Here is a 14,048-nt window from a genome sequence, read left to right on the forward strand (position 1 = left end):
AAAGGAAATTTCAAATCCCTAAAAGGTTGATATCATCTTTTCCCTTTCCTCCTGAGGATAGGAAAAAATGGGAAAATCCACCGATAGTGGATGCATCAGTATCTAGGCTGTCATGGAAAATTGTATTGCCTGTCGCGGTTGCAGCCACCCTAAAAGACACGACTGATCGTAGAACTGAGAATACACTCAAATCTTTGTATACAGCTGCTGGGGTGGCACAGAGACCCACTATAGCATGTGGGTGGATTACTAAGGCCATCGCCAAATGGTCGGGTAACCTAATTGAGGGGTTAGGTACCTTGCCTCAGGGGGGAGATTATTTTACTCCTGTAACATATACAGGACTCTGCTAATTTTATGGTGGAAGCCATAAAAGAAATAGGATTGCTTAATGCACGCACCACTGCTATGGCAGTGTCAGCATGCAGAGACTTATGGCTACACCAGTGGACTGCTGACACGGACTCCAAGAAAGGTGTGGAAGGCCTACCCTTCACAGGAGAGGCCTTATTTGGAGATGAACTAGACAAATGGATCTCCAAAGCTACTGTGGGTAAGTCCACGTATCTTCCTTCTGCAGCTCCCCCAGCCAGGAAGGCCTACTCAGGACCTAATCTACAGTCCTTTCGGAATAGCCAAGTTTAAGGGCAAAACCAGAGGTTCTTCTACAGCCACCAGAGGCGCTAGAGGTAAACCACGAAAACCAGCAACTGCTGGTTCACAGGAGCAGAGCTAAAGCTCTGCTTCCTCAAAGCCTGCAACATGACGGTGGGCCGCGATGCCTGGAGGACTGGCAGGTGGTAGCCCGACTAAAATTTTGCAGTCACATCTGGACAACATCATGCCAGGATCCCTGGGTCATAGATCTTATTTCCCAGGGCTACAGACTGGAGTTTCAGGAGCTCCCACCTCACAGATTCTTCAAATCAGGCATACCAGTTTCACAGGAAGCAAGTACAACCTTACAGGACGCTATTCAAAAACTGGTACAGACTCAGGTCATTGTTCCAGTTCCACCTCATCTACAAAACAAGGGATATTGGGGGTAATTCTGAGTTGATCGCAGCAGGAACTTTGTTAGCAGTTGGGCAAAACCATGTGCACTGCAGGGGAGGCAGATATAACGTACAGAGAGAGTTAGATTTGGGTGTGGTGTGTTCAATCTGCAATCTAAATTGCAGTGTAAAAATAAAGCAGCCAGTATTTACCCTGCACAGAAACAAAATAACCCACCCAAATCTAACTCTCTTTGCGCATGTTATATCTGCCTCCCCTGCAGTGCACATGGTTTTGCCCAACTGCTAACAAAGTTCCTGCTGCAATCAATTCAGAATTACCCCCATTATTCCAACTTGTTTGTAGTACCAAAACCAGACGGTTCGGTAAGACCAATTTTTATCCTCAAGTCATTGAACCCGTACTTACGAGTATTCAAATTCAAGATGGAGTCTCTGAGAGTGGTGATCTCAGGTCTGGAAGAGAGGAATTCCTAGTGTCTCTGGATATCAAGGATGCATACCTTCACATTACGATCTGGCCGCCTCATCAGGCTTAGCTACAGTTTACACTGCAGGACTGTCACTACCAGTTCCAGGCCCTGCCATTTGGTCTGTCCACCAAGGCGATGGCAGAGATGATGTTTCTACTCCACAAACAGGGAGTGAACATAATTCCGTACCTGGACGAACTTCTGAAAAAGGCACCATCCAGGGAGCGGTTGTTGGACAACATTGGCCTCTCAACCAAACTACTCCTGGATCACGGGTGGATTCTGAACTTACCAAAATCTCACCTGAAACCGACGCAGAGGCTCTCCTTCCTGGGAATGATACTGGACACAGAGTCTCAGAGAGTGTTCCTTTCTTTGGAGAAGGCTATGGAAATTCCTCCACGGGAGGTTTCTGTCCTCCCTGAGCTCGCCTTAGGACACGGTTTTTACAGTATACAGGACCAGTGTGCTAATAACTGAAGCCCTGAATTTTTACAGCATACATGGCCAGTGTACTTTTATTTTAACAACTGCAGCCCTGAATTTTTACAACATACAAGACATGGCCAGCACCCCTGTGTTTTCACAGCATACAGGACCAGTATGCTTTTATTTTAACAACTGCACCCCTGAATTATTACAGCATACAGGGTCATTGTAATATTATTTCTCTAACGTCCTAGTGGATGCTGGGGACTCCGAAAGGACCATGGGGAATAGCGGCTCCGCAGGAGACTGGGCACAAAGTAAAAGCTTTAGGACTAGCTGGTGTGCACTGGCTCCTCCCCCTATGACCCTCCTCCAAGCCTCAGTTAAGATTTTGTGCCCGAACGAGAAGGGTGCAATCTAGGTGGCTCTCCTGAGCTGCTTAGAGTAAAAGTTTAAATAGGTTTTTTATTTTCAGTGAGACCTGCTGGCAACAGGCTCACTGCATCGAGGGACTAAGGGGAGAAGAAGCGAACTCACCTGCGTGCAGAGTGGATTGGGCTTCTTAGGCTACTGGACATTAGCTCCAGAGGGACGATCACAGGCCCAGCCATGGATGGGTCCCGGAGCCGCGCCGCCGGCCCCCTTACAGATGCTGAAGCAAGAAGAGGTCCATAAATCGGCGGCAGAAGACTTTCCTGTCTTCATAAGGTAGCGCACAGCACTGCAGCTGTGCGCCATTGCTCTCAGCACACTTCACACTTCGGTCACTGAGGGTGCAGGGCGCTGGGGGGGGGCGCCCTGGGAAGCAATGAATTTACCTTATTTGGCAAAAAATACATCACATATAGCTCCTGGGCTATATGGATGTATTTAACCCCTGCCAGTTTTCCAGAAAAAAGCGGGAGAAGAGCCCGCCGTGAAGGGGGCGGGGCCTATCTCCTCAGCACACAGCGCCATTTTTCCCACACAGCTCCGCTGGTAGGAAGGCTCCCAGAATCTCCCCTGCATCCTGCAACTACAGAAACAGGGTAAAAAAGAGAGGGGGGCACTTATTTGGCAAAATAACAGATATAAGCAGCTATAAGGGATAGACACTTATTGTAAGGTTGTCCCTATACATATATAGCGCTCTGGTGTGTGCTGGCAAACTCTCCCTCTGTCTCCCCAAGGGGCTAAGTGGGTCCTGTCCTCTATCAGAGCATTCCCTGTGTGTGTGCTGGGTGTCGGTACGTGTGTGTCGACATGTATGAGGAGGAAAATGATGTGGAGGCGGAGCAATTGCCTATAATGGTGATGTCACCCCCTAGGGAGTCGACACCTGAATGGATGGCCGTAATTAAGGAATTACGTGACAGTGTCGGCACGTTACAGAAAACTGTTGACGACATGAGACAGCCGGCAGCTCAGTTAGTGCCTGTCCAGGCGTCTCAAACACCGTCAGGGGCTATTAAACGCCCGTTACCTCAGTGGGTCGACACGGACACAGACACTGACTCCAGTGTCGACGGTGAAGAAACAAACGTATTTTCCAGTAGGGCCACACGTTACATGATCACGGCAATGAAGGAGGTTTTGCACATCTCTGATACTGCAAGTACCACAAAAAGGGGTATTATGTGGGGTGTGAAAAAACTACCCGTAGTTTTTCCTGAATCAGATGAATTGAATGAAGTGTGTGATGAAGCGTGGGTTACCCCCGACAAAAAACTGCTAATTTCTAAAAAATTATTGGCACTATATCCCTTCCCACCAGAGGTTAGGGCTCGTTGGGAAACACCCCCTAGGGTGGATAAGGCGCTCACACGCTTATCAAAACAAGTGGCGTTACGTCTCCAGAAACGGCCGCCCTTAAGGAGCCAGCAGATAGGAGGCTGGAAAATATCCTTAAAAGTATATACACTCATACTGGTGTTATACTGCGACCAGCAATCGCCTCAGCCTGGATGTGCAGTGCTGGGGTGGCTTGGTCGGATTCCCTGACTGAAAATATTGATACCCTGGACAGGGACAATATATTATTGACTATAGAGCATTTAAAGGATGCATTCCTATATATGCGAGATGCACAGAGAGACATTTGCACTCTGGCATCAAGAGTAAGTGCGATGTCCATTTCTGCCAGAAGAGGATTATGGACGCGACAGTGGTCAGGGGATGCGGATTCCAAACGGCATATGGAAGTATTGCCGTATAAAGGGGAGGAGTTATTTGGGGGCGGTCTATCGGACCTGGTGGCCACGGCAACGGCTGGGAAATCCACCTTTTTACCCCAAGTCACCTCGCAGCAGAAAAAGATACCGTCTTTTCAGGCTCAGTCCTTTCGTCCCCATAAGGGCAAGCGGGCAAAAGGCCACTCATATCTGCCCCGGGGCAGAGGAAGGGGAAAAAGACTGCAACAGACAGCTTCTTCCCACGAACAGAAGCCCTCCCCCGCTTCTGCCAAGTCCTCAGCATGACGCTGGGGCCTTACAAGCGGACTCAGGCACGGTGGGGGCCCGTCTCAAGAATTTCAGCGCGCAGTGGGCTCACTCGCAAGTGGACCCCTGGATCCTGCAGGTAGTATCTCAGGGGTACAAATTGGAATTCGAGACGTCTCCCCCTCGCCGGTTCCTGAAGTCTGCTTTACCAACGTCTACCCCCGACAGGGAGGCGGTATTGGAAGCCATTCACAAGCTGTATTCCCAGCAAGTGATAATCAAGGTACCCCTCCTACAACAGGGAAAGGGGTATTACTCCACGCTGTTTGTGGTACCGAAGCCGGACGGCTCGGTGAGACCCATTTTAAATCTGAAAGCCTTGAACACTTACATAAAAAGGTTCAAGTTCAAGATGGAGTCACTCAGAGCAGTGATAGCGAACCTGGAAGAAGGGGACTACATGGTGTCTCTGGACATCAAGGATGCTTACCTCCATGTCCCAATTTGCCCTTCTCACCAAGGGTACCTCAGGTTTGTGGTACAGAACTGTCACTATCAGTTTCAGACGCTGCCGTTTGGATTGTCCACGGCACCCCGGGTCTTTACCAAGGTAATGGCCGAAATGATGATTCTTCTTCGAAGAAAAGGCGTCTTAATTATCCCTTACTTGGACGATCTCCTGATAAGGGCACGGTCCAGAGAACAGTTAGAGGTCGGAGTAGCACTATCTCAAATAGTACTACGACAGCACGGATGGATTCTAAATATTCCAAAATCGCAGCTGATTCCGACGACACGTCTGCTGTTCCTAGGGATGATTCTGGACACAGTACAGAAAAAGGTGTTTCTCCCGGAAGAGAAAGCCAGGGAGTTATCCGACCTAGTCAGGAAACTCCTAAGACCAGGCCAGGTGTCAGTGCATCAGTGCACAAGGGTCCTGGGAAAGATGGTGGCTTCTTACGAAGCGATTCCATTCGGCAGATTCCACGCAAGAACTTTTCAGTTGGATCTGCTAGACAAATGGTCCGGATCGCATCTTCAAATGCATCAGCGGATAACCCTGTCTCCAAGGACAAGGGTGTCTCTCCTGTGGTGGTTACAGAGTGCTCATCTCCTAGAGGGCCGCAGATTCGGCATTCAGGATTGGGTCCTGGTGACCACGGATGCCAGCCTGAGAGGCTGGGGAGCTTGTGGTCAAGCATGGAAACGTCACTTCACATAAATATCCTGGAACTAAGGGCCATTTACAATGCCCTAAGTCAGGCAAGGCCTCTGCTTCAGGGTCAGCCAGTATTGATCCAGTTGGACAACATCACGGCAGTCGCCCACGTAAACAGACAGGGCGGCACAAGAAGCAGGAGGGCAATGACGGAAGTGGCAAGGATTCTTCGCTGGGCGGAAAATCATGTGATAGCACTGTCAGCAGTGTTCATTCCGGGAGTGGACAACTGGGAAGCAGACTTCCTCAGCAGACACGATCTTCACCCGGGGGAGTGGGGACTTCACCCAGAAGTCTTCCACATGATTGTAAACCGTTGGGAAAAACCAAAGGTGGACATGATGGCGTCTCGCCTCAACAAAAAACTGGACAGATATTGCTCCAGGTCAAGGGACCCTCAGGCAATAGCTGTGGACGCTCTGGTAACACCGTGGGTGTACCGGTCAGTGTATGTGTTCCCTCCTCTTCCTCTCATACCAAAAGTACTGAGAATCATAAGAAGGAGAGGAGTAAAGACTATACTCGTGGCTCCGGATTGGCCAAGAAGGACTTGGTACCCGGAAATTCAAGAGATGCTCACGGAAGACCCGTGGCCTCTACCTCTAAGACAGGACCTGCTCCAGCAGGGACCATGTCTGTTCCAAGACTTACCGCGGCTGCGTTTGACGGCATGGCGGTTGAACGCCGGATCCTGAAGGAAAAAGGCATTCCGGATGAAGTCATCCCTACCCTGATCAAAGCCAGGAAGGATGTAACCGTACAACATTATCACCGTATTTGGCGTAAATATGTTGCGTGGTGCGAGGCCAGGAAGGCCCCTACGGAGGAATTTCAACTGGGTCGATTCCTGCATTTCCTGCAAACAGGACTGTCTATGGGCCTCAAATTAGGGTCCATTAAGGTTCAAATTTCGGCCCTGTCGATATTCTTCCAAAAAGAACTAGCTTCTGTTCCTGAAGTTCAGACGTTTGTCAAGGGAGTACTGCATATACAGCCTCCTTTTGTGCCTCCAGTGGCACCTTGGGATCTCAATGTAGTGTTGGGATTCCTAAAATCACATTGGTTTGAACCACTCACCACTGTGGACTTGAAATATCTCACATGGAAAGTGGTAATGCTGTTAGCCCTGGCTTCAGCCAGGCGTGTATCAGAATTGGCGGCTTTATCCTATAAAAGCCCTTACCTAATTTTTCATACGGACAGGGCAGAATTGAGGACTCGTTCTCAATTTCTCCCTAAGGTGGTTTCAGCATTTCACTTAAACCAACCTATTGTGGTGCCTGCGGCTACTAGGGACTTGGAGGATTCCAAGTTGCTGGACGTAGTCAGGGCCCTGAAAATATATGTTTCCAGGACGGCTGGAGTCAGAAAATCTGACTCGCTGTTTATCCTGTATGCACCCAACAAGCTGGGTGCTCCTGCTTCTAAGCAGATGATTGCTCGTTGGATTTGTAGTACAATTCAGCTTGCACATTCTGTGGCAGGCCTGCCACAGCCAAAATCTGTAAAAGCCCATTCCACACGGAAAGTGGGCTCATCTTGGGCGGCTGCCCGAGGGGTCTCGGCTTTACAACTTTGCCGAGCAGCTACTTGGTCAGGGGCAAACACGTTTGCTAAATTCTACAAATTTGATACCCTGGCTGAGGAGGACCTGGAGTTCTCTCATTCGGTGCTGCAGAGTCATCCGCACTCTCCCGCCCGTTTGGGAGCTTTGGTATAATCCCCATGGTCCTTTTGGAGTCCCCAGCATCCACTAGGACGTCAGAGAAAATAAGAATTTACTTACCGATAATTCTATTTCTCATAGTCCGTAGTGGATGCTGGGCGCCCATCCCAAGTGCGGATTGTCTGCATTACTTGTACATAGTTATTGTTACAAAAATCGGGTTATTGTTGTTGTGAGCCATCTTTTCAGAGGCTCCTTCTGTTATCATGCTGTTAACTGGGTTCAGATCACAAGTTGTACGGTGTGATTGGTGTGGCTGGTATGAGTCTTACCCGGGATTCAAAATCCTTCCTTATTGTGTACGCTCGTCCGGGCACAGTATCCTAACTGAGGCTTGGAGGAGGGTCATAGGGGGAGGAGCCAGTGCACACCAGCTAGTCCTAAAGCTTTTACTTTGTGCCCAGTCTCCTGCGGAGCCGCTATTCCCCATGGTCCTTTCGGAGTCCCCAGCATCCACTACGGACTATGAGAAATAGAATTATCGGTAAGTAAATTCTTATTTTTAACAACAGCACCCCTGCATTTTTATAACATATAGGACCAGTGTGCATTTATTTTGACAACTGCACCCCTGAATTTTTACAGCATACAGGGCCAGTGTGCTTTTATTTTAACAACTGCACCCTGGAATTTTTACAGCATACATGACAGGGCCAGCACCCCTGTATTTTAACAGCATACAGGATCAGTGTGCTTTTATTTTAACAACTGCACCCCTGAATTATTACAGCACACAGGGCCAGTGTGCCTTTATTTTAACACTGGCACCCCGGAATTTTTACAGCATACAAGATAGGCCCAGCACCCCTGTATTTTTACAGCATACAGGACCAGTGTGCTTTTATTTTAACAACTGAAACCCTGAATTTTTACTGCATTTAGGGCCAGTGTGCTATAATTCTAACAAATGCACCCCTGAATTATTACAGCATAGAGGGCGGCCAGTGTAATATTATTTTAATAGCAGCACCCCTGTATTTTTACAGCATACAGGATCAGTGTGCTTTTACTTTAACAACAGAAGCATCCCTGTATTTTCACAGCATACAGGACCAGTGTGCATTTATATCAACAGAAACACTCGTGAATTTTTACAGCATACAAGACTGGGCCAGCACCCCTGTATTTTTACAGTATATAGGACCAGTGTGCTAACAACTGAAGTCCTGAATTTTTACAGCATAAAGGGCCCGTGTGCTTTTATTTTAACAACTGCAGCCCTAAATTTTTACAGCATACAACACAGGGCCAGCACCCCTGTATTTTCATAACATACAGGACCAGTGTGCTTTTATTTTAACAACTGCAGCGCTGAATTTTTACAGCATACAACACAGGGCCAGCACTCCTGTATTTTCATAACATACAGGACCAGTGTGCATTTATTTTAACAACTGCACCCCTGAATTATTACAGCATACAGGGCCATTGTAATATTATTTTAACAGCAGCACCCCTGTGTTTTTATAGCATACAGGACCAGTGTCCTGGGGTACTTATATGCCAACCAGGATCTCGGTGCATCTGTGCATTCGCCTTCTGGGTAAAATGGTGGCGCTTCAGTACGGAAGGTTTCATGCGAGGCCATTCCAGCTAGATCCATTGGACAAATGGTCCGGATCGCATCTTCACATGCACCAAAGGATCTGTCTGTCGCCAAAATATACGTTATGGTAAGAATTTACCATTGATAACGGTATTTCTCCTAAGTTCACAGGTTCCACAGATAACATTGGGATTTGTGCACCAATCGATCAAAGCTTTTCGGCCTCCCAGCATGCAATGGACCCAGCCATATATCCCCGCCTCTGGTTCAGGCAAATCAGTTGTACTCCCAAAGCTCAAGGCAGGAGCATCATAGATAGCCCTAATCAGGCGAGAAGAATACACATGCACACCCTTCCATACAAGAAGGAAGAGGTTAGTGAGTAAAAGGATCCTCAAATCAGGTGCTTCAGGGTGGAATCCCTGTGGAACCTATGGACTTAGGAGAAATACCGTTATCAATGGTAAGTTCTTACCATAACGTATATTTCTCCAGCAGGTCCACAGGTTATCCACAGATAACATTGGGATTTCCCAAAACAATTTAGTGGTGGGGACGCTCCTGATTGGACAGGGGAATCCTTCACCCGAATTCAGCGTTGTGAGAGGCAAAGGTATCCATGGCATAATGTCTAATGAATGTGTTAATGGAAGACCATGTAGCTGCATTACATATCTGTTCTGCTGAAGCACCATGTTGTGCTGCCCATGATGGACCTACCTTACGAGTAGAGTGAGTAGAGACATTAGCCGGAACAGGGAGATCAGCTTGAGAATTTGCTTCTGAAATCGTCATCCGAAGCCATCTTGCCAGTGTCTGCTTATCAGCAGGCCATCCCCTCTTGTGGATTCCGTAGAGAATGAAGAGAGTATCTGTCTGATGGCACTGGTATGATCCAAATAGATCCTTAAGGCACGGACCACGTCCAGCGATGCATCTCCCGCAGAAAGGCCCGGTACCTGGAAAGCCGGGACTACAATTTCTTCATTAAGGTGGAATTTAGACACCACCTTAGGAAGATACCCAGATCTATTTCTGAGAACTGCTTTATCTGGATTAAAAACAGAAACGGGGAATGACATGACAATGCCCCTAAATCCTCTTCTAGCTGACGCCATGGCCAATAGAAAGAGAACTTTAGCTGTCAACAATTTAAGATCCACTTTATTAAGTGGTTCAAATGGGGCAACTTGAAAGGCCTTTAGGACTAAATATAAGTCCCAAGGCACTGTAGGAGAAACAAAAGGAGGTTGAATGCGCAGCATTCCCTGGAAAAAAGTACGCTCATCCTGTAAATTGGAAATTTTCTTTTGGAACCATACAGTCAGTGCTGACACCTGCACTCTCAAGGAAGCCACCTTCAAACCTTTATCCATTCCTGCCTGAAGTAAAGCTAAGACTTCCATTCACTGCACCAATGAATATAGGTTTGCCATATTCGGTGATAAATGCGAGCTGAGGAAGGTTTCCTTGCTCTGAGTATTGTTTGAATTACCTGTTGTGAGAATCCTCTTAACTTCAGGATAGAGGTTTCAAGAGCCACGCCATCAAAGACAGTCAATCCAGATGTCTGTGATAACAAGGACCCTGGATGTTGAGGGAGCAGGAGTGGATCATCCATCGACATTCTCTGCAGATCTGTGTACCAATGTCTTCTGGTCCAAGCCGGAGCTATTGATATCACGGCATCCTTTTCCTGCTTTATCTTTCTCACCACCCTGGGTAATAGGGTGATTGGAGGAAACACATAGGCCAGATGAAAGTCCCATCTCACCGACAGGGTATCCCCAAAGATCGCTCTGGGATCCTTTGTTCTTGACCCGTATGCAAGAACTTTGTTGTTCTGACAGGACGCCATGAGATCTATCTCTGGCAACCCCCACTTGTCTACTAGAGTCTGGAAGACCTCCGGGGTGTAGAGCCCATTCACTTGCCTGAATGGCACGTCGACTGAGAAAATCCGCTTCCCAGTTTAGGACTCCTGGAACACCGGACAAAGCTGGATGATGAAGTGTTGCCCACTTTAGTGTGTGACTTACCTCCTTCATCGCTTTTCGGCTGCTAGTATATCCGACACAGACGCCCGCCAAAACAGCACTGTACTCATGGGTAAGTGTTGTCGCGACCCGGCGTAGAGTTGTTGGAGCGACTCTTTCTAAGGTACATATAAGACACTTTTTAGAAAGATCACTCAAGAAAAAATAGTAAGACTATAAAAATAAAATAAGAAAGCTTAGGGCTGCTAAAAACCAGCAGCCCACGGACCATGGTCTAGCTCCTGCCGCAGCAAACAAAAAATTATTTGCCTGAGCCAGGAGGCGGGGATATATGGACGGGCTGGGAGGCCGAAAAGCTTTGACCGATTGGTGCAAATCCGCTGTAGCTTCACAACAAAAAACAATATTCTTTTTTTACACACATGGCTATCAGCCCGGCACCCACCGCCCAGGGGTGCTGGGGACAGCCTCGGGCTTCACCCCTGGCCCTTGGGTGCCTGGAGGGGAGGACCCCCTTGATTTAAGGGGTCCCCACTCCTCCAGGGAACCCCGGCTAGAGGTGACTAGTTGGGGGGGTAATGCCACGGCCGCAGGGACCTACATAAATGTGTCCCGCGGCTGTGGCATTATGTCCCTGGCTAGTGGAGCCCGGTGCTGGTCTTAAAAATACGGGGGACCCCTACATCTTTTGTCCCCCGTATTTTTGGAACCAGGACTGGACTAAGAGCCCGGTGCTGGTTGTCTAAATACGGGGAACCCCTGTCCAATTTTTTCCCCAGTATTTAAACAACCAGGACCGGCTCAAAGAGCCCGAGGCTGGTTATACGTAGGAGGGGGGACCTCACGCATTTTTTTTTTACATCAAGTTACTGGAAGCCCTGGACAACAAAACTGCATTCATGTCCTCCTCCCACTCCCTTCCCAGTCCCAAACACTAATTTAAATTTTTTTATGATGAGCAGGCAGGCAGCGGGCATTGGCGGCATCGGACTGAGATGCAAATTAGTGGCGGAGGGCTGGGTCAGTTGATGGTGGCCGAGTTTGTAAGCCATTGGCGGTGGCAGCAGGCATCGGCTCAGAGGCAGGAGCGGGCATTGGCTCGGCGGCGGTAGGGGTTATCGCCAGGATTCAGCGGACATTATGGTAGTTCCTCACCAGCCACTGACCTCACCGCACGCCACTGGTCTAGAGCTACTCTGAAACTGCACAATTTATTTTTGTAGCCGCTCTGCGATCCTTTCGTTCGCACTTCTGCTAAGCAAAAATACACTCCCAGTGGGAGGCGGCATAGCGTTTGCACGGCTGCTAAAAACAGCTAGCGAGCGATCAACTCGGAATGACCACCATAGTTTGAATTACCTGTTGCGAGAATCCTCTTCACTTCAGGATAGAGGTTTCAACAGCCACGCTGTCAAAGATGCCTGTGCTAACAAGGACCCTGCATCAGTAGATCTGGATGTTGAGGGAGCAGAATTGGCGCATCTATCGACATCCTCTGTAGATCTATGTACCAATGCCTTCTGGGCCAAGCCGGAGCTATTAAGATCACGGCACCCTTTGATTGCTTTATTTTCCTCACTACCCTGGGTAACAGGGTGAATGGAGGAAACAGATTCGCCAGATGAAAGTCCCATTTCACTGACAAGGCGTCCACAAAGATCGCTCTGGGATCCCTTGCTCTTGACCCGAAAGCGGGCAATTTGTTGTTCAGATGGGATGCCATGAGATCTATCTCTGGCAACCCCCATTTGTCTACTAAAGTCTGAAAAACCTCCGGGTGTAGAGCCCATTCGCTTGCTTGAATGGTATGTCGACTGAGAAAGTCCGCTTCCCAGTTTGGGACTCCCGGAACGAACACTGCGGACAATGCTGGAAGATGGAATTCTGCCCACTTTAGTATGTGACTTACTGTTAGGGTCTCCTGCTCTGTGCTGCCATGTCGTCATGGCAACCGGGAGACAAGTGCTAGCGGAGTAACCTGAGCGTAGCTGATACTCCGGTTCGGGTCTTTTGCTGTGCAGTGGTTACAGGCTCTGTACACGGCAGGGGATCCGGTGCTGGTTTTTGTGCTCACAGTCTGTGAGGTCTGAGTGGGGCGTGGACAGCACCTGCTATATAAACCCTCTTCTCAGGTTAGGCAGATGCTGCTGAATCTTTGTTGGTTAGTCAGTTCCTGAAAGCTAGCTAGTACTGTGTAAACTTTGTATTTGTTTGTTGCTTACTGCAAATAGGCCTTGGGATTTGGTATTACACTCTGCCAATCCAGACCTAGCAGTAAGACTGGATTCAGTCGTTTAACCTGCTGGGGTTCTTTTGCTACTCTGTGAACCTAGCAAGTTTGCGGCTGTATTCTCAGACTTGCCTGCCAAAATCCTTTCTCACTGTGCAAGGTGTTCAGGTGTCAGTTTAGTGGCAGTAAGCTGAACCAGTGCACTGCAAGTGAGGACTAGGATTGTGGAGACTCTCCTTGTGTCTATTATTCCATCTCTGACCAAGGAGTTTACTGCCACACCCGTTGGTAACCCTTTAGGGTTTTGCTGTTGCCCTTAGCAACAGCATTTCGGGTTCTCTACGTATTAAATCACAACATCTCGCTTCTTTCCATCTGAGCATTCCTAATACTAGGGAGACACCCAGTTTCTTAGCCTTTGGGCTTCTCTGTTCACTTTGTGTTTATTTTGTTACCCTATCACCTTCTGTGTATGTAATGTCATATTCCCCAGTCTGTCTGTGAGTTCATTTGTTTTGCATCCCTCTCCGTTCAGACACCAGTACCGAAGAGGTCTTTCTAACCAGTTAAAAGACCAACTGGTACAATATCCCTTGCCTGATAGCTTGGATCAGCTCATGCAGTTATCCATTCGGGTGGATAGACGACTGAGAGAGCGCAGGCTTGAAAGGGAGACCGAGGTTTCCTTCTTTCCCAAGGGAACCTCAGACTCTGAGGAATTTTCAGAGGAGCCGATGCAGATTGGGGCTACCCGCCTCTCCTCGCGTGAGAAGACGCGGAGGAAACAGCAGGGGTTATGTTTGTACTGTGGGAATAAAGGTCATGTGGTAGTATCATGCCCAGAAAAGCCGGAAAACTTCAGGGCCTGAGGGTGATGGGAAATATCCTGTCAGGCCAGAAGTCAGAATTTCCCAAGAAGACTTTTATCATTCCGGTGACCTTGAAGATCCTCGGTCAAACTGTCAAGACTGAGGCCTTTGTGGACAGTGGGGCCG

The sequence above is a fragment of the Pseudophryne corroboree genome, chromosome 1 (assembly GCF_028390025.1).
Source record: "Pseudophryne corroboree isolate aPseCor3 chromosome 1, aPseCor3.hap2, whole genome shotgun sequence".
NCBI lineage: Eukaryota > Metazoa > Chordata > Amphibia > Anura > Myobatrachidae > Pseudophryne > Pseudophryne corroboree.